This window comes from Rattus norvegicus, chromosome X (genome assembly GCF_021556685.1).
Source record: "Rattus norvegicus strain SHRSP/BbbUtx chromosome X, alternate assembly SHRSP_T2T, whole genome shotgun sequence".
Classification (NCBI taxonomy): Eukaryota; Metazoa; Chordata; class Mammalia; order Rodentia; family Muridae; genus Rattus; species Rattus norvegicus.
Genome location: NC_141554.1, coordinates 148809676 through 148837177, shown reverse-complemented (window position 1 = coordinate 148837177; position 27502 = coordinate 148809676). Strand labels below are relative to the sequence as shown.

Sequence of the window (27502 nt, the reverse complement as noted above, 5' to 3'; positions counted from 1 at the left end):
ACAAAGTTGCTTGGACAAAGTAAGAGAATTTAAATGGATAGAAAAAATCTTCGCTGGTTGAAGTGATTTGGGGAAAGGTTAGTGTTAAGAATAACATAGTTTTAGGTATAAAAATGTACAAGATAAACTGTATCTCAATAAAATTATAACAAAATTACACAGGAAAAATTATGGTATATATGAAAAATGTTTGCATTCCATGTATAGTACACAATTCCATATTAGGAACTGATGGTAAAAAGTAATCCTGCAGAAAAATGAGTAAGATTCATGTATAATTCTTTTGTCCTTCCAGTGAGTATGGTGGCAGGAATTATATGGTGTGTATGCAGAGACATGTTTACCTACTTACAGCGGCAATCCAGCTCTCCCAGTTAGTACTTCTAACAATCCACACCCAACACATGGATTAGAGCATGTTAAGTTCAGACATAAATCTCCAATAATGTCATTCCATCTACCAGTGAAGGACTTTTTGTTACCTTACTATACCATATCATTCCATACCCTAACATATCATAACCATAATCTTAAACTTTAAGTGATATCTATTGGGTAACTGCAAATTCCAGAGATCTCAGACAGAATTTAACTTGTCTTCTTAGTAATTTTGACATCCAAAGCAGTAGCCAAATTCTCCTAGCAATCCTGTCATACTAATTTCTAGTTTTCAGCATGGGAAAACTATACCAATTGATCTCAGATGTCTTGTTTACAAGTGTCCTTAAATGGTATGGAATTTCAAAATGCATTGGAAGTTTTTCTATGACAAGTACCAGATCTTTGACTTATTTTGTATTTCTAGCTAATATATAATGGTGTTTAGTGGAAATTATTTTACACATCAAGAATTGCAAGTATTCACATTTATTACCAAGCACATGTGCAAAATGGAGCCATTTATTATAGTGGGATTACAGATAGATTCCTACTAAAAAATTTTTTTCTCTTTTAGGACTTTAAGTGCTAAATTCAAGGTGGCTTTTGGCCTAATTGATTCTCAGCTGTAACAACAAAAGGTACATATTTTCTGAACTGGATTTTCATTACTAATTCCTATTTTATTAAAAAAAAAACACTGTAATGTGAATTAACCTCAAAAACGCATTAAGATAAAGAAATAATATCATCCTCAGTACTTTTAATGCTACTGCCTTGCTTCTTCCTTTCTAGGTGCAGAGGGTAAGGACATTAGGGATGCAAGCACTGTGTACATCTAAAATATTTCAATCCCCATTTGGAATGCAGTGACATTCTTAGTGTCAAAAAAGTATTACAGCTCTAAATAAGTAACTAAGAAATTATAAAAACATAATGGAGAATAAAAGGAAACTCTATAAAGATCAATCACAACACAACAGTTGTCTTTTGTTTACACTTGATAATGTTTGGGTTTTTTGTGACTGAAGAATGAAATATCAATTACAGGCAGATGGCCATTAGCATAATCCATAATGCCAGAAGATAAAACAATGCTTTGTATCTATCACCTTTGATTAGTAACATAATGTTTTATTATACTCTGTATAAACAACACCATGTAATCGACTATGGCCCTGACAAAGCCACAGTTTGTTTTCAATAGCAACATCTCTGTTAGGAAGTAAAGGGAAGAAAATACGTTCTCAAACATGTATCAAAGTGATGGATGTTTCTGATTTGTTCAAACTAAGGCCCCACAGTGCATATAGCAATTCATTTACATAAGGAAATCACATTTCTGTGAAAATTTTCTTTAACAACATAAAGTAACTTGGGTTTCTTAACATAAAATCTAATAGTTTTAGAGATGCATCAGTGTAATATGTGTTTGAATGATAGCGGGTAGTTTTAAACTTAGATTTCACTTAATGGTCCTTTGACAAATTCTACTCCACTTGGTTTCCTTAACCTTAATTTTGCCCATTCCACTCCCATCAGAATGGGAAGAAATCAACAGTCTCGTGTAGCAAAGCCTGAGAAAATGACATCTTAGGACTTAAGGTACTCCTGTGGCTTAGACTTACCAAGGCACAGATAACAGCAAATTCAGGTGAATGTCTTCTCAATAAAACCTGTGTAGAAAGAATAGGCAAAGGCTATAAAATATGAGACTCAAAGTTCTTTAATTTAACCACAGAACAAAAGTTGTAACCACTTTATAACCTTCATCAAATAGTTCGAGTAAAGCTCCAGAGATCCTGCAAAGCAACAAGATTTAACTATAACTACGTCGCCTAAAGTGCTGACTGATGGTTGGGTAAGCAAAGGATGCATAGGAGAAGAAAGGGATTCTAAATAATAGTCTTCTAGGAAGCACTCCAAGCAAATGCCTTCTTTTTCCTACTTATCTACCCATATGTAACGAGGTATCCATTTTTCAAATATAGTTTGTTGCAAATGTATTCTGTGGGTGGAGTTGGCAGGTCAGTTTGCACTGAAGACAGCTGCACTGCCAACATTTCCCAGATCTCCAAAGACAGCAAATAGAGTCAGAGAAACACAAAGACAGGATGCTGGACAGCTGCCACTATGGTAAAATTCCTCCACAGTGAACATTTTGTAAATTAGTAAAAAGACCTTGGGAACAGACTAAAGACCCTCTCTGCCTTAGGTGTCTGAATGCCCTTTGCCTTAAAGTCCCTCTCTTGGACTTAATGACATTTATGCTATTTGGATCACAGAATTTTTATGTGCACATCACAGAAATTTTAGAACTGCCTAAAAATATAAAGACAAGAGAAAATATTGTCATCTGTTGCTAACCCATACTCTCCACTAGCATGTAGAATCATCCAGTCTTCTTATTCAACTGTGGGTGTGCATGTATTTGTGTATTTGTGTGTGTGTGTATTTGTGTGTTTGTCCATTTGTTTGTTTTTGTAACACTGGTTGGTGATTGAAACCATGACTTCATGAACACTATCCTTAGCCCCTATTTCGTCTTTTATTTTTAAGACAGGATCCCATAAAACTCCCTGGGATTGTCTTGAGTTCTTACTCTACTGAAGTAGTTTTGAATTTGATTCTTTTACCTCAGCTTCCACAATATTTAGAACAACAGGCCTGTATCATCAGGTCCCCTCTTGGAGACCAGGGAGAAGGAATAGGATGAGGATTTGTCAGAGGTCAGAACAGGAATAACAACTGGACTGGAAAAAAAAGATTAAAGATTAAAAAGACAAAACAAAACAAGCAAACAAACAAAAACAAAAAAGCTGCATAGGCAAGGTGACACCAAGGTTTGACAAAGTATCCTTTTTTCCTAATGGTGGAAATAGCTGTTAACTGCTATAAATGTGTGTGAGAAAACAAGAAAGGAGACAGATAATAGAGCTTTCTCAAAGGAACATCATTCAGTGAAGTCTACTTTAGAACTGACTAGAGGTTAACTGTTCAAATTCCTTCTAGGTTCCTGAGAGAAGTATGTGTCTGAGTATGCCACTTTGCTTCATCATGAAATTTAAATGTGAATTAAGAGAAAAAGAAAAGAGTTCTCTTCAGTGGCTTAGGTATTGCAGAAGCTCTTTGTCATCCATAAACAATGCAAATCTTTCTTTGTTATAACTAACTTTTGATGTTATATCCCCAAAGTAGGTATCCTGATGTCACTCACCATAGTTGCCAGAAAGGAAACTACATATTTAACCAAGGTAGGTAATAGTTTTGTGAACTTCATAGGCACACTTTCTTTCATAGATCATGAGCATTCAGAATAGATAAAAAAAAATGTTCAGTCAAAACCATTATTAGATCATTTGTCCAACTTCATCCTTTTGTTTTCCTCCCTATGTATAAATCTTTAGATGTGGAGTAAAAGCCTATGGCACTACACAGCATACTGTGATTTTGATCTTCCACTAAATTTCTCACTGTTCTACTGGCAAAAGTAAATAAAAGCCACTCGCCTAAGTACCTCAGATATGCCTTAAGTTACTATTTTTTCCAGACATATTCAAGTAAAACTTTATGTCACTCATCAATTCTATGAACACCCATTGGTGAATAATGTAAATAGGAAAATTTATATCATATGAACAATTTTCTAGCATGCCTTAAAGATTTTCCAACATATTCTAGCAAATAATTATTCATGGTTCTATTTTAGATTCCATTCATATATTTCATATATTTACTTGTACTGTGAACCAGTGAATTGTGTAAACATAATAGGGAGAATAATAAAAATCAAAACTGGCCATGTAAGACCACTTGGTGGAGGTAACGAGGACCACCTGTGTAACTAGAGGAAACATCCCCTTAAGTGTGGTGAATTCATCAAGTGAGATAGCATTGGGGAGAAAACATTTTCCTTGAATGTGAATGCCAATTAGAGATAATTTCTTGGTTAGGAGTGGAATACTGTGTCCACTTTTCCCTCTCAGTGATGAGACCGTGTTCAATTTGAAACTATGCATGTTGTCAGTCTCTATGTACTCATATGTGCATCAGTCCTGTTGTGTCTGAAAGACACAATTTCCTTGGCATCATGCCTTTCCTCTAACCTTTACAATCTCTCTGCCTCCCCTTCCCCATAGTTCCCTGAGCCATGAGGAGAGGGTTTTGAGGGAAGGGATATAAAATATAGTTATGAATGTATGGAAGGATGGGGGACAGGAATGGGAAGATTGAAGGGAAAGATGGAGGGAAGAGGGTGAGACAGGAGGAAATATGGAGAGGGATAGCTAAACTGAGGGCTACTAGAGTGGTTGTATGAAAACATAATACAGTAGAAGATTATATATGAAACTATATATATGAATAATATGTGGTTACATATATAATTGATAAAGATATATAGTTTTAGGAACATGTGAAGTCAAAAAAACTGTGACAGTACACACAGAGCTTGCACAAGATCAAGCCAATTAGGGCCTGAGCACTGAGAAAGAGAAGTGGACATGGGCTCCCATTCTTGATCAAGAAGGTAGCTCCAACTGACATTCACTTACAGTAGAAAAGTTCGTTCTTTCCAATGAAGTCTCACTTGGTATATTAATCATGCATAAGTGGATAGCTCATCTTGTCATACACATACCCATACATTTATATATACAAATATACACACATATATCCATATACACATACACATATGTATATTTGTAAATATATATATATATATGCAATAAAGGTGATCTAAATATAATTGCCAAATAACAGGGGAGACAGAACCCCAACTGTACTTTTCATCACCAAATATAGCCTCCAAGCCCAGGAATCAGTTACATCTAATTGAATTGTTGGCCAAAGGGGCCCTTAAGTGTGCCCAAATAATGCAGGCCATGCTGAGGCTATTGGTTTCTCTCAAAAAATTACTGGGAAAGCCCTATAGTTAAAAACAATACCTACACAAGTCACTGAACACATAAATTGAGCTGATGCCTAGCTAGAGCCTTCACCCATAGTGACTGGTATTCATAGTACCTGAAGATACTCTAAATGCTACCAAAGGAGAAAGGTAAGTACCAACTCAGATAAAAGACACATAATCCTCAATGGTGACCTGCCTTTAAGACATGCTGGTGCAATCGTGGCACAGAACTTGTGAGAGTAACCATCCATCGTTTGATTGGATTTAAGGCCTACTCTATGAGATAGAGCCCATGCCAAACACAACTCAGGTGAACAAATTCCTAAGACTAGATAGGCTACGATCTTAGGGGAAAACAAATATTACTGTTCTGTTAAAAGAATGCAGTAATATAACAACTCCTTAAAACATTCTTCTATACTCATAAATAAATCTCTTTTTAAGCCACCATAACAGAAGCTTCCTCCCTCAGTAAATGGCAATAAATGCAAAGACCCACAATGTTCAAAGAAGTGAACAACCTCAGAACCTCCCTAAAATGGGAAATCTATCAAATCCATCTCCTTGGGCATTAGGTAACTCTGTAGAAGAGGAGGAAGAAAAAGTATAAAAGCCAGAGGGGTTTGAAGATACCAAACAAAAAAGGCCCTCTACACATAAGAGGACTGACACACATATGAGTTCATAGAGACTGTGGCAGCATGCACAAGGCCTGCACGGATCTAAGCTGAATGTCATCCTATTACTGAGAGGGTATGTGTTCACAAGCCCTAACCCTAACTCCAAGTCTATGTCCAATTGACAGCCACTCAGAAAGAAAAAAAACAGTTTTCTCAAACGGAGTCTCAGTGGGTATACCAATCACAACTAAGGTCTGGAGTCATAGCCAACACAAAGTTAACCCAGTGACATTTTTGGTGCTTCTTTGTTTCACAATGTTTTGCCTGGTATGGCTTATATATTTTGCTTTCCAATTTTAGATTTTCATGGTATTTCTGTTTGTGCAAGTGTGTGTGTGTGTGTGTGTGTGTGTGTGTGTGTGTGTGTGTGTGTGTGTGTGATAGCCATGGGCTATCTGCTGAGAAGCTGTTAACAGGAGTGGAAACATCCCAGGAGAAAGAAGTTTGTTGCAGTTGATGAAAAGGTAGTTGGAGATCTGAAGACCACTTTGACATCAGACATGGAGATGAAGAGTTTGGAGTCTGCCTAGCTGTTTTCTTGTCTTTCTTTTTGGTGTGTGTGTGTGTGTGTGTGTGTGTGTGTGTGTGTGTGTGTGTGTGTACATCTGTATGTTCTTAGCTTTTTCTTTGGCTTCCCCTTTTCTGTTTGTTTTCTCTTATTCTGTTCTGATGTTGTTGTTGTTGTTGTTGTGGTTGTTATTGTTGTGATCTGTCTTTCTAAAGAAAGAGTAGAGAAAGGAATTGAGTGGGTAGAGACATACGGAGTTGTGATATAAAAACTATGATCAGAATATAATGTATGAAAAAGTCATACAGCAAAGAAGAAGGAAACAAATTTATCTTTCACACTTCTCAATGGTAGAAAATCTATCGTCAAGGCAATGGTGAATTAGAGTCTTATGAGAGCCTACTCCTTGTCTCATAATTGGCTTCTTGTCACTTTATCCTTATATGTCACAAGGTACAAACAAGGTTTTCTACTTTATAACAACTTAAATATAGCCCACGGGAGTTTCTTTCATACCTGTAGTACATAAGGAGACAATCTTGCTGTTAGCAGCATTTTTGTTTCAAATCAGTAAATACACTTAAACACGTATATTTTATTTTTTTGCAACATCTCTTATTTTATCAGCAACTTAAGACTCCTTTATTCAATCAGTAACTTATACATACTCATTCTGTATCATTATAATTATTATATTAACTGTGAACAGATGGGAAAGATAATCATCAAAATGTCAATAATGTTGATTATCAGGCCTGTGGTCAGTTTTTTCCTTCCTCACAGCATTGTAGAAATTTTAAAAATATTTTGCTTGTATTTTAAAATCTTTAAAATAAATGAAGGCGACATGAAGAACAGCTTAGGCTTGGCGCTGTGAGAGACCATTGGTGAAGGTGCAGTCCCAGTTGCAGTTGACAGCGCAGAACTGAAGGGGTCATGCAAAGAATTTGAGGCTTGGCACCATGAAAAGAGCCTATGAGAAGCTCTTAGTAAAGCCTATTTGCAGTGAAAGACCCCAGGGTATTAGAGATGCCAGTACCACGGATGATTACCAAGAATAGCAGAAACAGTAGAGTGGATCAACATGAGCTTAGAGTGGTACAGAGGGCAGAGCTGGAGAAGTGATGCCAGCCCTTCAGAGCAGCCCAGATGATCATGTGTAGATCCCAGACATTGAAAGGAGAAGTTGTAACATTGAAGTTGTCTTGGAGACCCTAAGACATTTGAGATGCCATAGCCATGGGCTATCTGCTGAAAAGCTGTTAACAGGAGTGGAAACATCCCAGGAGAAAGAAGTTTGTTGCAGTTAACAAAGATGAAAAGGTAGTTGGAGATCTGAAGACCACTTTGACATCAGACATGGAGATGAAGAGTTTGGAGTTTGCCCACCTGTTTTCTTGTCTTTCTTTTGGGTTTACAGTAAGAGACTGGATAAATCTCAGAAGAGACTTTGAACTTTGGACTTTTAACATTGTTAAGACTGCTATGGACTATGGGGATATTGGAAGGTGGACTTACTGTATTTTGCACTATGCTATGTTTAGGTACGGCCCCCATATACTCATATTTGGATAAGACTATGGGGGTCAGGGAGGGGAAAGTGATGCTTTGTTTATGCTAGGCCCAGGAAGTGGCATTATTAGAAGGTGTGGCCCTTTTGGAGTAGGTGTGCCACTGTGGGCATGGCTTATTTAAGACCCTCACCTAGCACCTAGAAATCAGTATTAGGCCAGCAGAATTCAGATGAAGATGTAGAACTCTCAGCTCTTCCTGCACCATGCCTGCCTGAATGATGCCGTGTTATTCCCTTGATGATTATGGAATGAACCTCTGAACCTGTAAGCCAGCCCCAATTAAGTGTTGTCTTTATAAGAGTTGCCTTGGTCATGGTACAGTAAAACCCTAACTAATACAAACAAATACATTATACATGCTACAATCAAGCTAATATACTTACCTCCTCACACAGTGAGCCACCTTTTTTGTGACTACCATATTTCTAAAATGTATTAATGGTTAACAGTGAAAATAGTATACCTTCTGGGAAGTATCTACTCCTTTCCTTCCTAGGCTAGATGCTGGCAACCACTATTTTCTCTCATTTGAGTTAGTTATCTTATAGGACCTACCAACAAGTGAGATCATGCAGTGTATTATTTTTGTGCCTGTCATATTTCATTTTACATATTATCCTCTCTTTTAAAGCTCAATAGTAAACTATTTTATGTATTACTGTTGAATAAAAATGTCCTCTGCAGGCTGATATTTGGGTATGCTGATGCCATTTGATGTGTTCTCTAACTCTTGCTGTTTTTATCTTCCTGAAAATAGCCATTTTGAGTTCCTGTTTGTAGATGACATGATCTTATTAAAACATGCACTAAAGACACCACTAAACAAAACTAAGAACTAATAAATGAATTAAGCAAAACTATGATAAAGATACACAATACAAAATTGAGTGTGTTTCTACACACAATGAATGAACTATCCAGATACATAAGAAATTTATCCCATTTCAATACTATAACATATAAAATAACTAGGAATAAATTCTGCTAAGAAAATGATTAATTCATACATTGAAAACTAAAAAACACATAGATGAAGAAAATTGAAGTAGACAGTAATAAATGGTAATGCATGCATATCCTTGAGAAGAGAAGAAGTAAATGAGATACAGAACTCAAGTGGGTTTTCAATTAGGAGCTATGTGTTCAAACATGGGTGTGTTTGATGATGATGCAATACAATTTTTCATTTAATTGTTCCTCTTTTCCACAGTAAAGACAGATATTATATTTTGAGAGGGAGAGACAAAAATTATATATAGTAACTTAGTAAGGTAAGAAAGAATACATAATTCATGACATCTTATCCAGTTGCAAGACAATGTGAAAACCTTAAGGAAGTTCTCGTGCGGTTGCTGTACACATGGTGCAGGTGATGCACAGGGAGGAGACATAGGTGACTGTAGGCTCATATTTCAAGTGTATGGCTGACTGTGTGAATTGGACATATTATTAATACTTAATGTTTCTAGGATACATCTTTCTTTTCCATAGCAACAAGGCTATTTTGAAGCCTGCATGATATTAATAAAACCCTTTTTATCTTGAATGCCAAGATTCTTGCGGAAACTAAATAAAAGTTAAGTCATTATTTAATTGTCAAATGATTTTGGTGTGAATAGACTAATTGAGTCCCTATTAAGAAGAAAATGTTCTTATAGTCAGAATCTGAGTCAGCTTCATGCATTTACACTCACAGTTTGTTGTACATTGATGCTCTCATACAATCACACAGATGTACACTCACCTACACAAAAGGCATTGACTATCACTGTTGTCATGTATGACATGATGAATATTTTCCAAAAAACAAAAGAGATACTTTGAGTTTATAGTTTACTAAGTAGCAAACTAAACAAGTGGGCTAAATTAAGTAGTTATACATATTATGATGATAAAATGAATAGGCTAAGGATATAAAGTATGGAAGTGACATGAAATGTTTCCAAAACATTTGAACAGAGACAAAAAAGTATTCATTACGATTTTTAAATTAAATGTATAGAGCAGAAAACAACTAGAGGAAAATGACAGAAAATGATGTCAAGAGAAAGGACATGGCAACAGATTTCTTTCTAGGTTCAAAAAGAGTAAAGATCTAGGTATAAATCCTATTTAGTTGATAGATGTTTCACTGTAGAGCCTATAAAATACGAACAACTCTGAAATTTGGATTTTGATACTAAAGAAGAGGGAAATTATCTACCATCGTTTCTCATGAAGTTCTTCAGCTTTAAGAGTATGGCCTCTAGTGAACTGATCTCAGCAAGAGACTCTGGGAGACATTCTTTCCACTGAAATGACAGTGGAACACATTGCAACTGGGTGTGATAAGTAGTTGAGGAAGTAGTCAGTGCAAGACTCGGAGATGAGAAGTAATCATGCTTAGTTAGATATTTCCAGTGGTTGGTAGTATAAGGGCTTTTGAAATAGTGAGCATACTCTTTTATATACCTCTATTTTTGGAATTTCTATATACTTCCATTATTTCCCCATTCCCCTTTTTCTCTCCAACTCTTCCCAGGAGGCCTTTAATTTGAGTATTTCTTTTCCTAAAAACATAACCTTATTAGTCTATAAAACGTTAGCGGTATGTATATAGTCTCATATCTCAAGGCTAAATACTTTATTTTAGATAGCCAACCAGGAGGCTGTTCCCTGAGGAACACTATTTCTCCCATTCTCATCATTTCCCCCAAATTGCCTGTAGTTTTGGTCCAGGTTTGTGGCCCTTCCACCTTCCATGTCAATATGTCCATTGTTACAGAGTCCTCTTCAAAATTCACAGCTGATCAAACTATAGATAACAGTTCTAGTTTAAATTGATGAATCAACACTGTAACTCCTGTACTTAAGGATCAATGGTCATTTCAGAAGAGGCAACAGAGAGCTCTTAAAGGGCTGAGGGACAAGAAGTTAGCTGTGAGATTGTGTCTCCTAGAAATGTCATAGAGGCTATACCCACAATGTCTCACCAATATGGCTGCCTATCAAAAACTGACATAGCTTTTCAAGTCTTGACCTGTTTACCACAGAGATATTTGTATACAATTGTAAAAATTTTTAAAGTTGAAAGCCCATTCAAGCTTAAAGGGATATTAAAATTTATTCCATTGTGGTTTTAATTCCCAAAATTTGCATTTTGAGGAACCCAAGGGGTCATGATAGTTTGACAATAATTTTCTGTGGAGATGATTTAGTCTCCAGACAGATGAGTAAATTGCTATGGGAGCATGAGGGCAAAGTAAAGTGATACAGTGAAACATGCTTTGGATTCTCAGTCTATAGAGTCAAAACTGAGTTCCTTAGGAAAATGACCTCTGAACTGAGGCCCTAAGATTAAGTTAAAATTAAACCGAGGTAGAGGTAGATAGGGAAAGAGCCTATCTGAAACAAAGTTGAAGGTATAGGCAAATACCTAGGTTTCTGGGAGTGTGTTGTTATATGTCAGAGTTTAAACTCGCTGCTTCTCATTTTAATCCTCTCAACAATTCTACCTGTAGAGAACCTAAAGATAATGAGAGGAATCAACAAAGGAGCTGCATTCCCAGTGTGTTTGCATAAGACTAGGTGATTCATCCCTTAGTTTATTACTTGCCATTTCTAATTGGGGACAGGTCTGGAAGGACCAAACCTGTGTTAGTTGTGTGTTCCATAGGTTCAACTGATGGGTGGAGGCAGTTTGTTTGTTCAACAATGCCTGTCCCTAGGTAAATGTAACTAATTCTGGGCTTGACATTCATTTCTACTACATAACTAAAACCTGTCCTCTGAACCCTTCATTTGAAGTAAGAAATGCATCATGGTGCTCTCTATTTGTCTAACTCTATTCATTATAAACTCAGATAGTTAGGAAGGGAACCATATACTGGAGCCCCTCAGCCTTAACCAAGTCTATGCAGATGAAGTTAGAGATCATTTTCAACAAACAATTGTCCTTCAAAACACCAATCTTCAGTGCTTCTATATTGTCCTCACTGGGCAAGGTTTAGTATCCTAAGTCCCTCATCATTGCTGGAACAATCGTCTCACCATTTTATTGATGTTCTTTATGGATTTTTCCCTCCATCTTTCCTTCAGTATATGTTCACTTAAGAATCTCTCCTGGGTACTCTTCTAGTTCAAGGAACATAGCACTGAATGAGACTGACATTTTACTGGCTCTGATGAACCTTATGAATGAATAATCCAACAATCCTTAGTGAAATGCACAGTAAAGAGTTATAGTGTGTGTGGCAAACAAAATAAATGCTGCCTTGGATTCTCAGTCTGGGGAGTTGAAACCGAGTTCCTTGGGTAAATGATTCTTTCACTGACATCCTGAGGCAGGGTAAAGTTAGACCAAAGCACCAGGTAAGAGGAGGAGTATATTTAAGACGAGGTTGATAGTATAGGCATTGGTCTGGGGTTGTAGGGAGTGTTTTGTATGTACCAGAATTTGAACTCCCTCTCATTTTAAGCCTTTGAAGGATTCTACTTATAGAGAACCTAAAGCTCCCATTTTACAGATTAATAGAGTGGAGAAGAATCACCAACTGCAGAACTTTTGGTAATTAACAGACTTTAAAGGCAAAGTTTAGTGCCTCTAATTGCAACGTTCAGTCAAAGATTCTTCCTAATGCCATCTCCCCCAAAGCACTTTTGGCAGTACCTGGAGGCATCTGCAGTTGTCGGAACGTGAGGGGGTGCACTACTGACATCTAGTGGGCAGGGATGCTGCTACACATCCTGTAATGCACACAAGAGCTGCCCATACCAATTACGTGGCCCAAATTTTCAACAGTTATAAGGTGAAAAAGTCCTGAGCTAAGCCTACGATCCTTGTCCTTGTCCATCTTCTTCCCTGGAAGCTTCTCAGTCTCTTGTGAATGTGGTTTTCGGGCCTAGCAGGTCCAATTAGCTAGATATGCCACTTGTAGGGCATGGATTAGATTAGACTTAAGCAGGGACCTTGGCTATTTTGCAATTATCCCAATGATCTTCAACTGCTCTGTATTATCACTAATCTCCCAGATGTAGAATCTAAGGCTAAATTAGATGCCTTAGGTCAAAGAACCCAAAGTAGCAGAGCAGTTGAGGCCAGCTTGTTTTAAATTCAATCTCATGATATTTTCCTTTACTACAAGGGCCCTCCAAAGGATAAACGCTTCCTCTCAGCTAGCTTAAATAGAGGTGGTGAAAACTGGTGGCTCAGGTCTGCCACAGGGCTACAGGAGTTTCTAACCCTAGCGGAAGGGTTTCTCAAGTTCAGTGCCTGCATTATTTTTTTCAGATGCTTGAAAATCACCCTAGTGTTATTCAGCTTGAATTCTTCCCTTGCTAGGCTCAAAACACATCAGACACACAATCTGCTGTTTGCGTAGAAAATGTGTCAGGAGAGAAAAGGATAACACCCACATGCAAGCATCTGCTCCCAAAATCCATTTCACTGTTAACCATACAATTGAGTGAGAGAAACATCTGTGCCTGCTATTGCAGATGTAATCATAAAACCCTAATGCAGCAATGAAACATAGTGGAAGAAGGGCAGACGATGAGAAAGTAGAGAGATCCATAGCTTTAGTGACAAAGGGATGAATCTGGGGCCCAGCTACTGCACTGAATAGTCTGAGCGTCACCTTTCAAGCATGACACCATCCAGAGGGAACAACAACATTGTAAGCAGGGAAATAATGCAGGAAGCATAGCATTTTAAGCTAAAGGCAGCAACACTGCTCTGAAAGGCAAGCAACAAGGCAGAGGAGTTCCAGAGACTGCACATTAACTGTGTGTGTGTGTGTGTGTGTGTGTGTGTGTGTGTGTGTGTGTGTGTGTATTTTGTCATATTCTGTGCCAGTGACACTTCAATTTTAAGGAAATATTAGCATGACAGAACTCGAGAATGTCAAAGCTGATGGCCCCAAAGAGATCAACTAGTTCAATTCCCTAGTTTTTATTCTTGAGGAAACAGACTTCCAGAGAAGGACAGAATAGCCTAAATTCACACAGCTGGCTAAGGGTCAATGATTCTGGAAAGTTCTATTCTAAACCAAGCTGGTAAGCAGTGGAGCATACCCAAATTTTTTATACCTGTGAGTACCAGCTGTAAGACTGTGTCCCTTGATGTTGATGACCCCCATCTCCCCAGTGATCTATGCTGGCTCTAGTGTAAAACAACATTCTAGTGCTCTTTCCTTCATAGCTGTTGAAGGATAGCCTATTTAAACTAGTTTGTTTTTCATAACCAAATGTCCCAGACTTTAAACATAAGTCCAACTTTAAGGAAGATGAATAGCACAGGATGAGATATGTACTATTACCATTCGCTTAACTGATTCTGAATGTCTGACTAGACATAGACATAGTTTTAGTAACTAGACATAGTTTTAGTAACTCTAGAGCACACAGCTATGAAACAGTAGCACTAAGGTCTGGAATTAAGTTACCTGGATGGTAAACGTTGCTAGAAATCTTACCAGGTCACAATGCAAGCTTATGGGTTTTCAAGCAGCCTGCTCCTACGTCAATGTAAAAGCTAATATCAAGGCACCAGATAGTTACTAAGATGATGTTACACCCCACAACATATCGACAAAAAGACATCTAGCTTTGTCTTGTCATCATACAGTGGGTCCTGCGTTTTTCCAGTTCTTCCCTGTATGCATTTATTGGTCTTTTCAGCTAAACCCATAGAGCTGTGAGCATTCCAGATGTTCCCAGGGGAGACTCAGCATTTCCATGGAGCTGACTATCTTTGGAAGACTTTACACTGTAGTCTATTCTACTTTGACTTTCAAAAAGACCCATATATGTAAGTTATTCATTATATAAGAATTTTGTCATAATTTAATAACAAAGGTATTATTCTGAATTATCTTAATAATTCAGTTATGTTTCATCTTCATGATCTTCCATTTGGTTTTCACGACCTTGCAAGGTAAAGGGGTGTTATTATCCTACCTTACAGATGAAGAAACTGAGCATCACACACAGCTGGTGAACTGGCTAGGTTTCTAGAGAGCTAGTATTCAGTGGAGCTAAGAATGAACTTCAAGCTCCCCAGTGGCATATACCTAATTGGAAAATCAAACACCATTAATATAATTTTTCTTTAAAGTTATGTCTCAAGATGTGCAGGTGGGAACTATAATCCCATCACTAAGGTCTCTAGATATTTCATTCACTGATTCTTGTTCTCAATTATAAGCATCCCACCATAACTCCCTGAACCACTAGAAGAGAAGTAGCTATGTCCATGACCTTTCCTTGGATGTCACTTTATCAGGCTTTTAAAACAGACTGGAAATGGGAAAAGATTCTTACAATGAAGAAAGGAACATGCCACCTTGAAGAGTAATCAATTATGCGAATGGTTTCATTGCCTGTTATACCATGGATTATGCTTTCATTTTTCATATTAATGTTCTTTATGTTTTTCAATTAGTCACAGCAAATTACCTGTCCTTCGCCTCGGCAAGGACAGCTCAATGGGTCTCCACAGAGTATTTTCCAAAATTTGTCTGGCAAATTCTTTCTTGAATTCTCCTTGAGGCATTAACATGTAATTTTTTTGAATGAACAAATGTTTTCTATTTGACACCATCTTATTCATGTAGGAAATTACCTACTGAAAAAGAAGTCTAAGGAATTTGCCTTTTTGTGGCAATGGTGCATTACGAATGGTAATTTTAGCTTAAATATAAGAAGAGTTGAATGCTCAAGGAAATTACAATGCCTACAATATGTCTTAGTCATTGTAACACAGGCAGATTGTGTCATAGAGCAGAGCAAAGAACAACTATTGTGATTGCGATTTCTTTCTGTTTTGCTCTGCCTACTCCTGTGGCAGTGCCTACTCCTCTGCACGCCATCTTACTGCCCCCAGTGTTTGTAGCTCACAACACCTACCTACCTACTCTAACTAGCCAGCCCCTCCCCATTTCCTAATGCGCAAGACGTTCTGAGAGAAGAATGTTGTCTTGATCATAACTGAATCTTTAGCTCTTAGTTAGCACAGGGCACTGCAAAGTTTATTAGATGATGAATGAATGAAGTCATTTGACTCTGAAAATCAGATAATTTTTTCTTATATATACCTTAATCGTACAAATTAAGCTTTTTATCACTCAATAAAAATGTTGTACATTTTATTTTCTCAGAACCCTGTGTAGAGAATTCATATATATTCTTTGTCTTTTAAAACTCCACAGTGTAACCAAGCCATGACAAACGTTACCTTTCCAAGTAGCCTAGGAGCCTGTTTTGAGACCGTCTTTTTATGTATACTAGGGACCTTACCATAAATATCCCTCAACAGAAATGGATTCCTAACTGCTCATCTTTTATAACTAAATGAAGATTCCAGTGCTGGGACTAGGTTACATTCAACTGAGTTGTTAGCTAAAGTGGTCCTATGGAAATTCCCGAATAACCCAGGGTGTTGCCAAGACTATAGCTTGTTCTCTATAAACTAACAGCGAAGCCCCATCACAGAAGACAATACCTACACAACTCATTGAACATCAAAATTCAAACTGGTGCCTACATACAACCTTTACTACTAAATTCTAGTATTTTTTGTTATGGGGAAGTAGTCTACAAACTACTAAAAGAGAACTGTAAACAGCAACTCACCCACAAAACCTTTGATCTACAATGGTGTGGTGTCCTGCCTGCAAACTGTGCTAAGGCAATCAACAGTAAGTAGCACAAAGCTCATAGGAGTAACCAACCAGTGTCTGATTTGACTTATGGCCTACTCCTCGAGATGGAAGCCCATACCCACCACTGCATAGGTAACCAAGATGCTGAGATTAGATAATCCAAGGAGCTAAAGGAAAACCAAATACTACTGTTGTGCAAAAGGAAAATAGCAATAAAATGACTAATGACATCTGCAATACTCATAAATCAGTGTCCTGCTAGGCCATCATCAGAGAAGCTTTTTCCTTCAGTAGATGGGAACAAATACAAAGACTTGCAGCCAGCCATTGTGCAAAGAGACTGTGAAACACATATCTCTAAATGGGATGATTCCATGAAATCCCTCCCCACAGAAGTAGAAGTGAAAAGAATATAAGAACCATAGTGTCTCAAGGACACCAGGAAAACCAGTCCCTCTAAATCAACTGAGCAAGAGCTCATATGAACTCACAGATCCCGAGGCAACAAGCAGAGGGCCTGCACAGGTCTATACCAGGTCCTATGAGTATATAGCATAGCTTTCCATCTAATATCTTTACGGAATTCCTATGTATGGAAATGGGTGTGTCTCTGATTCTTTTTCAGGGCTCTTCCTCCTCTGTTGGTTTAACTTGTCCAACTTCTATGAATTACAGAAGAGCCTGTTCTGATATTGCAATGCAGGGAGAGCAGTATTTGAATGTCTATAAAAAGCTTGACAGGTCACCAGTTTTCCTCCATTTAGATGCAATGGATAATCCACCAAAGATCCCTATTTTTCTTTTTTACACAATTCTATGATAAACAGATGAGCTACATACCCTCAGTTCCCATTCTGGAGAGGTATCACAAGAAGTAAAACATTCTACCCATAACTAAACCTTCTCTCTCTGGTTTTCCCCCCTTTTATTAAAAATATGCTTTTCTCATTTAACGTATCCTGATTATGGTTTTCCACCCCTCATGTTCTGATCTAAATGTGGTTCCTTATAATACAAAGAAAATAAGTTATCTCCATTTCCCTTTCTAAAGCAAAATTTCCTGTCTGTAAGACTCATAAATAAAATGGCTCTAATATCTCATGATTTCTAAATTACAAAATATCTAAAGGAGCTGAAGGGGTTTGTAACCCCATAGGAAGAACAATCTCAACCAACCAGACATGCAAAGAGCTCCCAGGGACCCATGTTTCCAGCTATACATGAGACCTCTCTACTCCCTGAGGCCTTTAGTGCATCTTCTCTGACTGGGAGCAGACCAGGCAGTCCTCTGTTATATACATGTCAGTGGCCTCATATCAGCTAGTATATGCTGCCTGGTTGGTGGCTCAGTGTCTGAGAGATCTCAGGGGTCCAGGTTAATTGAGACTGCTGCTCATCCTGTAGGGTCACTTTCCTCCTCAGCTTCTTCAATTCCTTTCCCAATTCAACCACAGGGCTCCAGCTGACACTTTCAGTTGCTTGTTGGCCCTCACTCAGAGGGCAGCCATTCCAGGCTCCTGTCTGTAAGTACACTACAGCACCACTAACAGTGTCAGGCCTTGGAGCCTCCTGCGCTCCAGCTGGATCCCAATTTGGTCTTGTCACTGAACCTCCCCTCCCTCAGTCTCCTTTCCATCTTTGTCACTGCAGTTCTTTTTAGACAGGAACAATTCTGGGGCAGAATGTTTGACTATTGTATGGCAACTCCATCCCTCCACTTGATGCCCTGTCTTTCTACTGGAGGTGGACTGACTCTGAGTTCCCTCTCCCAACTGTTGGGCATTTCATCTAAGGTCTCTCCCTTTGAATCCTGAGCATCTTTCTCTCACCTCCCAGGTATATTCTAGAGGGTTCCCCTGACTTCCTAACTCCTGAGGTTGCCTGTTTCCATTCTTTCTGTTGGCCCTCAGGGCTACAGTCCTGTTTCACACCCTTGGCCCACCTGATCATGTTCCGCTTTTCCCCTCCACCTCCCTTCTCCCTCCCAATTCCAACCTGCCCTCCCCACTCCTGTGATTGAGAAAAGCACTCAGAGCTTCACTCCTGTTCCATTCACACTATTTTATATACATACATGTATTTTATATGAGTAGGGAAGATTTGCATATTTTTTACAACAATGCTTTCTACATCTATTCATATTTACACAAATTATTTTTTTCTTTACAAATGAGGAAAATTCCCTTGTGTACTATATTTTCATTATCCATCCATCTGTTGATGAGGAATCTATGATTCCTGGATGTTGTGAATAGAACCACAATAAACATTGATATTTCAGTGTCAATGGGCTAGGATTTGGAGTCTGTTGACCATGTGTTCAACAGTGGTATAGACAGGTTATATGGTAGTTCTAGTTTTAATATTTTTGTGTGAAACCTTTATACTTACTTCTAATAATACTTATAATTGCAGTGCTGGTTTACATTAATACCAGCATTAGATAATGATTCATTTAGAAACATCCTAACCAGCATCTGTTATCATCAGCTTTCTTGGTTATAGCCATCCTGACTATAATGGATAAGATAGAATATCAAAGTAGTTTTATTTTGAACTATTTTTAGAATACTTACTGCAATTTGTGTTTCTTTTCAGAATTGCTAGAGAAGAAAATAAGGAATATATTTCAAGATATTTGTGTAGATAAGAACTTCCTGAATAAGACTCTAATAGCACAGGAAATAGCCTTAGGAATTTACAAACAGGACTCCATGAAAATTAAAAAAGTTAATGTCAGAAAAGCAAACTATCAAAAGAATGGATAGACAGTTATACCCAAGACAAGGCACTAATATATAGAATTTTTAAAGATTTTCAAAAATTAAGAAATGAAAGTGACTGGGGTTGGGGATTTAGCTCAGTGGTAGAGCACTTGCCTAGCAAGCGCAAGGCCCTGGGTTCGGTCCCCTGCTCCGAAAAAAAAGAAAAAAAAATGAAAGTGACAAAATAAACATGCTGTTGAAATAGTTTATCTCTCTAATTTACTTTAGTAGTCAAAAAAGAACATCTCAGACTCTATATTCACTGTTATTAATCCTCAGACCTGTAAGCATTTGTTTAAGCTCCACCCCACAGTTACCTGGCAACAGCCAGGTGTGCCTGACACACTACAAAAGGGGCTGCTTGCCCCCTCCTCTCTCTCTTGCTCTTGCCCCTTCCCCCTCTATTCACACTCCCTTCCCCCTTCTCTATGTCCTCATGGCCAGCCTCTACTTCTCTTCTCTCTCTCTCTCTCTCTCTCTCTCTCTCTCTCTCTCTCTCTCTCTCTCTCTCTCTCTGCATTTCTCTGCCTCTACTATCCTCTCAACTCCCCTCTCCATGCCCTGAATAATCCCTAGTATACACTACACTGTCTGTGACGTGTCCCTCTGGGTGGGGGGCAGAGGATGCCTTGGCATGGGCCCTCTGAGGCACCCCCCCTTTTCGCACACCTTACCACATATCCACAAAAACATATTCCCTCTCTATCATATTATAAACACAAGAAGACCTATTGTAGTTTAACTGCAAAAATATTTCCCACCCACAGAATTGTATCATATCTCCAATTGCTTACTGATAATTATTGGTAAAAAATAAAACAGATGTAAAGAGAAAAGGGATAGGAGAGAGATTGTACTTGTATGTGTACATTTCATCAAGGATTACAACTAAATAGACATAAATTTTGCAGCATTAACTCTGAAGAACACAATTAAAAGTGTTAACAATGAGAATGTAAGAGCTGTTAATATAGAAACAACAAAAAGCAGATTATGTTTTAAAATTCCTAGATAAATAAAAATTGCTTTCTATCGAAATTCTTGCCAGAAAGTTCAGTAGATTAAGACAAAACTTATAAAGTAAAAAATAAGGAATCAAACCTCAAATATTGTATTTCCTGTTTGAAAAGTCTCTCTTGTTTATTCATTCATTCCGGCCTTTTTGAGGCAGTGTTTCATGTAGTTCAGACTGGCCTTAAACTCCTTCGGAATCTAAGGCTAAACTTTGATCTTCAACCTCTTGCTTCTACTTGCCAAGTGCTCACTGACTCATCTCTTAACTGTCATGAGCCATAGTAAACACTTCTTGCTTAGAATGGCACCCTAGTTTAGAATTCCTCAGAGAATGGTCTCAGCATGTAGAGATTAAGAGGTCTCAGTGTTCATGCTCATATTATAGGATCCTGGTTCATTAGCCATACTTATTATCTCAGGGGTGGACATGGGTAACAAAGTGAACAAATTCTTTATTGCTTGAATTAAAAATCTGGAATGGAAATCAGAGCATAGTGGCACATGCCTTTATCTCCTAAAAGGCCTATCTGATATACATAGTGATTTTCGGGACATCCAGAGCAGATAGTGAGGTCCTATCTCTAAAAAGCCAAATATCATCATCATTGTTGTCATTGTCATCTTAGGGTTTTACTGCTGTGAACAGATACCTTGACCAAGGCAACTCTTATAAGGACAACATTTAATTGGGGCTGGCTTACAAATTCAGAGGTTCAGTTCATTGTCATCAAAGTGGGAGCATTGCAGTGTCCAGGCAGACATGGTGCAAGAGGAGCTGAGAGTCCTACATCTTCATCTGAAGGCTGCTAGCAGAATACTGACTTCCAGGTAGCCAGGATGAGGATCTTAAAGCCCACACCCATAGTGACACACCTACTGCAACAGAACCACACCTTCTGGGCCGAGCATATACAAAGCATCACAATTATCACTGTCATGATCATCATAATATCTTACATGCAAAGGCTATGAAAATTGAACAGGAATCCTGAGTTTTGTGCTGAGTTGAATTAATTCTCCCTGCCCTCAGGTATCGTTGGTTGATAAGATCCATGAGAGCAATTGGAGCAGAGACAATGAACGGGGCAGAGGGTCTCACAGCATTTCCTCACATTTACTGATAATTAAAACTAAATTTAATATTCCTTTGTTTTCATTTTTATAAATTCTAAATTTATTTGCATATGCTAATTGTACATCCTTACGTGTGGGAGGGCAAAATTTGTATACCTATGTTGTTGTGTTGCAAAGAAGACACTTCAATGACTTCCTTCTTATCCTTTTTATTACAAAGCACTTCTGATTAAATAAGTTATTAACACAAACTATATGATTTTGTAATGAATCTGCAAGACACAAATATGTTCCAAGAGGAATCATATTTCAAGTCCAACAGAATATTTATATTTCTTCTCTGCTGGTTGTTATACCATGAAAAATCATCCAATATTAAAATAATAGAATGCTTTGAATCATCTGAACAAAAGCTGACAGGAAAAACAATGTATTTTGAAATCAGAGTCATTTGTTGTTTCCAGCATTTATGGTATTAAAAAAATCTTTTGCTTTTAATCAAATAAAATTTCATAAGAATTGCAAAACATACTGTGCCTATAACTATGTCTAAATATTAGCCCAAAAACCAACTGCTCAGTGTCTACTATATGACAGCAACTGTTGTATGTAACGACTGGAACATGTGTTGTTGAGCAAAATCACAAGTCTCAGTTAATTACAGTGGGACTCAGAAAATGGCCATCACAATAGATTTACAGAGACAAATTATACAGTGTGAGACTTGAAAATTGAATCTGATTCTCCATGTAAAGTAAATGAAGTTTATGAAGAAGTGGTGTGTATGTCAATCAGAAACCAAGACAAGGAATAGTTATTAGTAAATAAGTACACAGAAGAATTTAGATAATGTTCAATTGAGTTCAACATTCATAAAGTACCTATTATGTGTGAGTTAATAGTTATTATGATAATGATGGATATATTTAAATCATGATAACTAAGGGTCACTGCTTTCCAAGAACTCATAGCCTAATAGATGGAAAATAGAAAGACATAGTGAGAGAGAGAAAAATTAACTCTGGGCTTTGGGTTTCATAGTGGTGAGGATGTATGCTAAGAACGTCTTTCTAGCCTTATTATGTGACATTCGGGATTTGGATTGCAGGCATTCATCAAACATGTTTGGGCACAATCATTAAGCCTTGCAGCAATATGGTGGGTCCAGAGAATTCCCAGGAACTGGGCATTAGTGAACCAAGAGAAAACAGTAATAAAAGGAAGTAGAGAGGAAATAGGAATTAGGTTGTAGACGATGTGGGAAGCTGCTTTGGAGCAATGTAGATTTAAATGTAAAATGAATTTAAAGTTTTCAAGTACAGACGGGTTTGATAATGAAAGTTAGAGTGGGTTGGAGAAAATTCTAGACTTGGGAAGACTAAGTAGCTGGTTGTAAGAGAATCAGATTTTAGAGGAGAGTTTCAACACTGTTTCCAGAAACAGTAACAAACCAGAGAGCATTGCAGTATTCGACTCATCATTAATAGATAGTTTTTAGTACAAATAAACAAAGATGTAGGTTGTGACACAAGCTTAGAGGTATAATCAGAATGAGCAACTTTTGCCTAAATATCTCAGTGACCTTCTGCTCGAGGTCACATTCAGTTTGAAATGGCTAAGTCTATAGGTAGGTAAACTAGGGACTCCAGCTGTCGGGATTCAATATTTAGAGAAGTAGAGAGCCAGGCAGAATCCTCCAAGGATAGATGAAAATATTACACAGTAGTGAGTGGGGCCCAGCTGTGGAGTTGTGATTCAACAATATGAATTTCCAACCATTTCCAACTATGAAAGATTCCCTCTCCAGGAGAAAAAGCTATTAAGCACAAAACCCTAAGTTAATTTGCCATGCTTTTAGTCATTCAGTAGATCAGTACTCGTAATTGCCTACACCAGTAACAACAAATGTATTAGGTATAGCCCAGGAAGCTATAAAATGTATGCAAGATGGAGTAGAAAGCATACAATTGTTGAGATCATTGTTTTCTATGGCCAAGTCTGTTTGCCATACATGTTTCCACAATAAAATCTAGGGCACAGATTTTCTCTCTGAATTGGAGAGCTCATCTAGTAACACCCATGCCTTCACAGAAACAGAATCTCAAAAAACTTACTTTAATGATGACCTTTCTATTAGGTAAGTTTATCCATCACAGCATAATGAACCATATCACTTTACCATTTTTTTTTATTTTGTTTGTGTATTGACTTTTTATCTCTGTGCCATGTTGGTGAATATGTTCTAACAGTATGTAATGCTTTTCTTACTATTGTGCAGTCGCCATCTGAACTTGGCCTTTATTTGCTTGTGGGGGATCCTATGACAAAAGAGCCCATGTTAGACAGCTTAGAAACAGTGAATAAAGATTTATGTTCTTATGACTCTGAAGGCTGCAATTCCAAGATAAAGGTGTTGGTACAGTTGGTTCCTTCGTATGTCATTATCCTTGGTTTGCAGATGGCTGTGTCTTTACGGTTTTCTCTGGTGGCTATGATGGTTCCGGTGTCTATCCAAACTTTATCTCCTAAGAATGATAGCTTGATAGATTAGAGCAGAATTGCAAAGTCTCAGTTTATTTTCTTTATTCTTTTAAAGATGTTGTCTTTAAATATGGCTACATTCTGGGTAATTGGGTTAAGAATTCAACACATGAAATCTAGGAGGCTAGTACACTGCAGCCCAAAATAACTCCTTTCTTTATTCCCCCCGCCCCCTCAACATTTCTTTAAGTGAAACTCCCTTTCACTTTCTTACCAGCTGGTTTTGTAGGAAGTGTGTTTTGATAAGAAACCAATGGTTCTATTAGGTTGATGCAGTAGAATGTGTTTAACCCGTTCTAAAGTGCTGGGCATTTTCCATTATTGTCAGTATAGCTGCTGTTACAGATAATACTTCACCGAGCATCTTTGTGCATATGGCTTTTTCTTTCTTTTCAATTAATTCCTTAGGATAAATCCACAAAAGTTGGACTGCTGGGTCATTTTTATGACTCTTGGTACATTTTGCTATATTGCTTTTTAAACGGGCTATGCCAATTTATACAGCAACCAGCAGTATACAGCCTTTTAAAAATACTGATATTTGGTATTTTAAAAGATATAAAATGTTACTCCATTGCTGTTTAAATTTGTATGTTTAAATTTGTACTGTTTTTTAATGAAAATTACAGTAGTTTATATAACATATCCAAACTTTATTGAAGTTTTAATATCACAGGTCACTTTACAATAAATTAATGTAGTCATTAACAAAATTATTTCAGATCATTTCAGGGGACAGTCTGCTCTGTGCCAAGTATTGCACCACGGTGGAAGACCAAAAAAAGAACAAGTTGAATTCTTGTGTCTAGAATAAGAGGTACATATTGTCTCTTATTGTCTCTCAGAAGTTGTAAGAATAAAGGAATAAAGGTGGTTTAAAAGACATCCGATACTAATATACTTAAGACAGATGAAGTTCCTGTGTCAGGATCTGAGGACAACTTAGCCAAACACTATTATATGTATTACAGTCACAAGCCTAAAGCAAAAGATCTGGATATAATGGATCATGGAAAGTGAAACTTCTGTTCTTGGGGTGTCAGGGAAGATTCTCCTAAGGATGTACCTGAAGAGTGCAGTCTGGAGGATGGCCAATAGCTGGCAAGGCAAAGGAACATGGAGTCCAAACAGAAAATGAAGACTGCAACGCTCCCTTGAGGTAGAAAACAACATAAGATTTGTAGGAACCAAAAGAAGACAAATCACCAACAGTCACATATTCAACTAGTATTTGCATTCCTCTGTACTGCTAAAGGTCTCTAAGTCAACCATTACTCCTTCCAGTAAAGGCAACGAATATGCACACTCACAGTCAGCTGCAGAGAAAACAGAGACAGTTGGTGATACGAACACCAAAGAAGGTACATGCCACAATTCAGTTACATTGGAAAACAACAAGGCAAAGAATCTTAGGCTCGTCATGTTTGAGTTATCAAAGCCAGGCTTGGTACTTCATGCTTATAATTCTGGGTACTCCGAAAAAAGGCAAAAGGATTGATGTGAATTCGTGGTCAATCTGCTATACATCATGAGTTTTGGATAGCCAGACCTATATAATGAAACACTGTCTCACCACCACCACCACCACCACCACAACAACAACAACAACAACAACAACACATGAATCCATGCATATCTCTTCCAAGTGAACATAGGAGCCATGTTCTCAAATTTTCTATGAGAACTGACAAACATCATTCTCTTTTTTCCAGTAAATACATATTTTGCTATACTCTCTTTTGTATCTCATCCAAGTATGTATCTACTTTTAATGAAGCCCACCTGTCTCTTATGAGGTCGATATTTAAGTCTACTGGAAGAACTACATGAACCCAACCATAAAGAGCTATCTACCTAGTTCCTAGATGACCAAATTTCTCTAGAAGTTCCATACTAGGTCATGAATGGTAAAAATCGTTCTCTTAGACCATATTTCTTATTAAAAACATAAAAGAATTTGAATAACTCTAAAGTTTCCTGATTCCCAGGTAGTTTTCCAAAGGATAGGGAAAAACAGTGCAATGCTAGATTATTAATATTACAATATAAGTGGAAATTGATCAAATCCATGGACATCCAGAATAAACGCAGTAGCAGGTCAAGATACATAGGCTCTCAGGCTAATTTCCAATTTTCATTCTTTAAAAATATTGTAGAAATGATAATTAAAATTGAAAAACCTGACAGGTGTGATCATTTTTCTTAAAATACAAGAAGAAAATTAATTCAAATATTCCTTTACTTGAAGTGCACAATTAGCAAAGTTTGGAATGGTCCCAAGTGACAATTTCAATCTTGGCTCTTCAAATAAAAGCAGATATATTTTTAGACTGCAGAACTGACGAAGATGTAAGTGGCTTGCAGTTAAAGTAATTGCATATCTGGTGGTGGTAAGTGAATTACAGGAGTGACAAATGCTGGTACTTAAATAATTCGAAGCAAACAACATCTTCCTTCTGCACAGAGCAGATCTGAAGTCAGTAAAACATCTGTTTCATTTAGTCTGCTGTTGCTTCCATGGCTGAGGCCTGGTTCCCAGTTTGAGCTGATGCCATCCAATCACACACTGCAGGCAGCAGTGCCCTCTCAAACACTACCCAGCAAACAGAATGTCAAATTTGATTTCTAAAAGCAGTCAGGATAGTTTTCTAAAAAGTACCAGCAAAGAAATAAAAGTGCCCCTCAATATATAATACTTAGCCTGGATAAAAGTTTTTATTTGTATTTCCGTGGGCACTATTTTTTCTCTAGAAATAGGAAGAAGCCCACTCCAGTGCTGTAGGTTCTCCTGTCCACATGAAATGCTTATCACCATCAACTCTCTACTTCCGGTATTCAAGGCACAATCAAATTCTGCCGTTTCTTTACATCCTCTTTTCTCCTTCTTTACTATACCCCCTGGCTACTATAGTGCTTATCACTGTGCATTCTAATAGCTATTCAATGGGCTTTCCCACTTCTTCAGTAAATAATAAAGTTATAGAAGATGGAGAACAGGATGCTCAGCTTCGTTCCAACAAATAACATGGTTCCTAGCATATGGTAGTATTTACTAAATCTGTTGAATTTCACATCAGAATTAAAAATGTTTCTTTGAGGCAATCAACTTCAGATATTTTAGTTAACACTTCGAATATTCATTTAACCAGCATATATAGTGAAGAAACTATTTGAAAATCATACACCTGACTGTCTTAGTTAGAAGGAAATCATTCATGGTCGATCTATGCAGCAGTTTAAACCTGGGGTCTGAGTCTCTGCCTCTTTGCCAATAATGTTCTTCTAGAAGGTCCACAGATGGTATGCTTGACAAATTTATGGCTTGATAGATTTGAGGAATTTTCTATAGCTCATCTGGTAAGCAAAATTTTCATTTAAAGATAAGTTACTATTTAATATCTGGAAACTGTTTGGGGG

At 37.5% G+C, this 27502-nt stretch overlaps 1 protein-coding gene across 22 annotated transcripts in view; it reads right to left on the bottom strand.

Moving 5' to 3' along the window:
- The window catches only part of Ldoc1 (LDOC1, regulator of NFKB signaling), a 272724-nt gene that overhangs the window by 44997 nt on the left and 200225 nt on the right, over positions 1-27502 (bottom strand). For 18 of the 22 annotated variants that reach the window (XM_087600490.1, XM_087600491.1, XM_087600480.1 and 15 more), the window contains one exon: positions 2007-2054. The gene's annotated coding sequence lies outside the window, so the exon portion shown is untranslated. Of the gene's footprint in view, positions 1-2006; positions 2055-21171; positions 21282-27502 lie in introns of those variants that run through there. The other 4 variants (XM_087600499.1, XM_087600496.1, XM_087600497.1 and 1 more) reach the window with 3 other exon arrangements.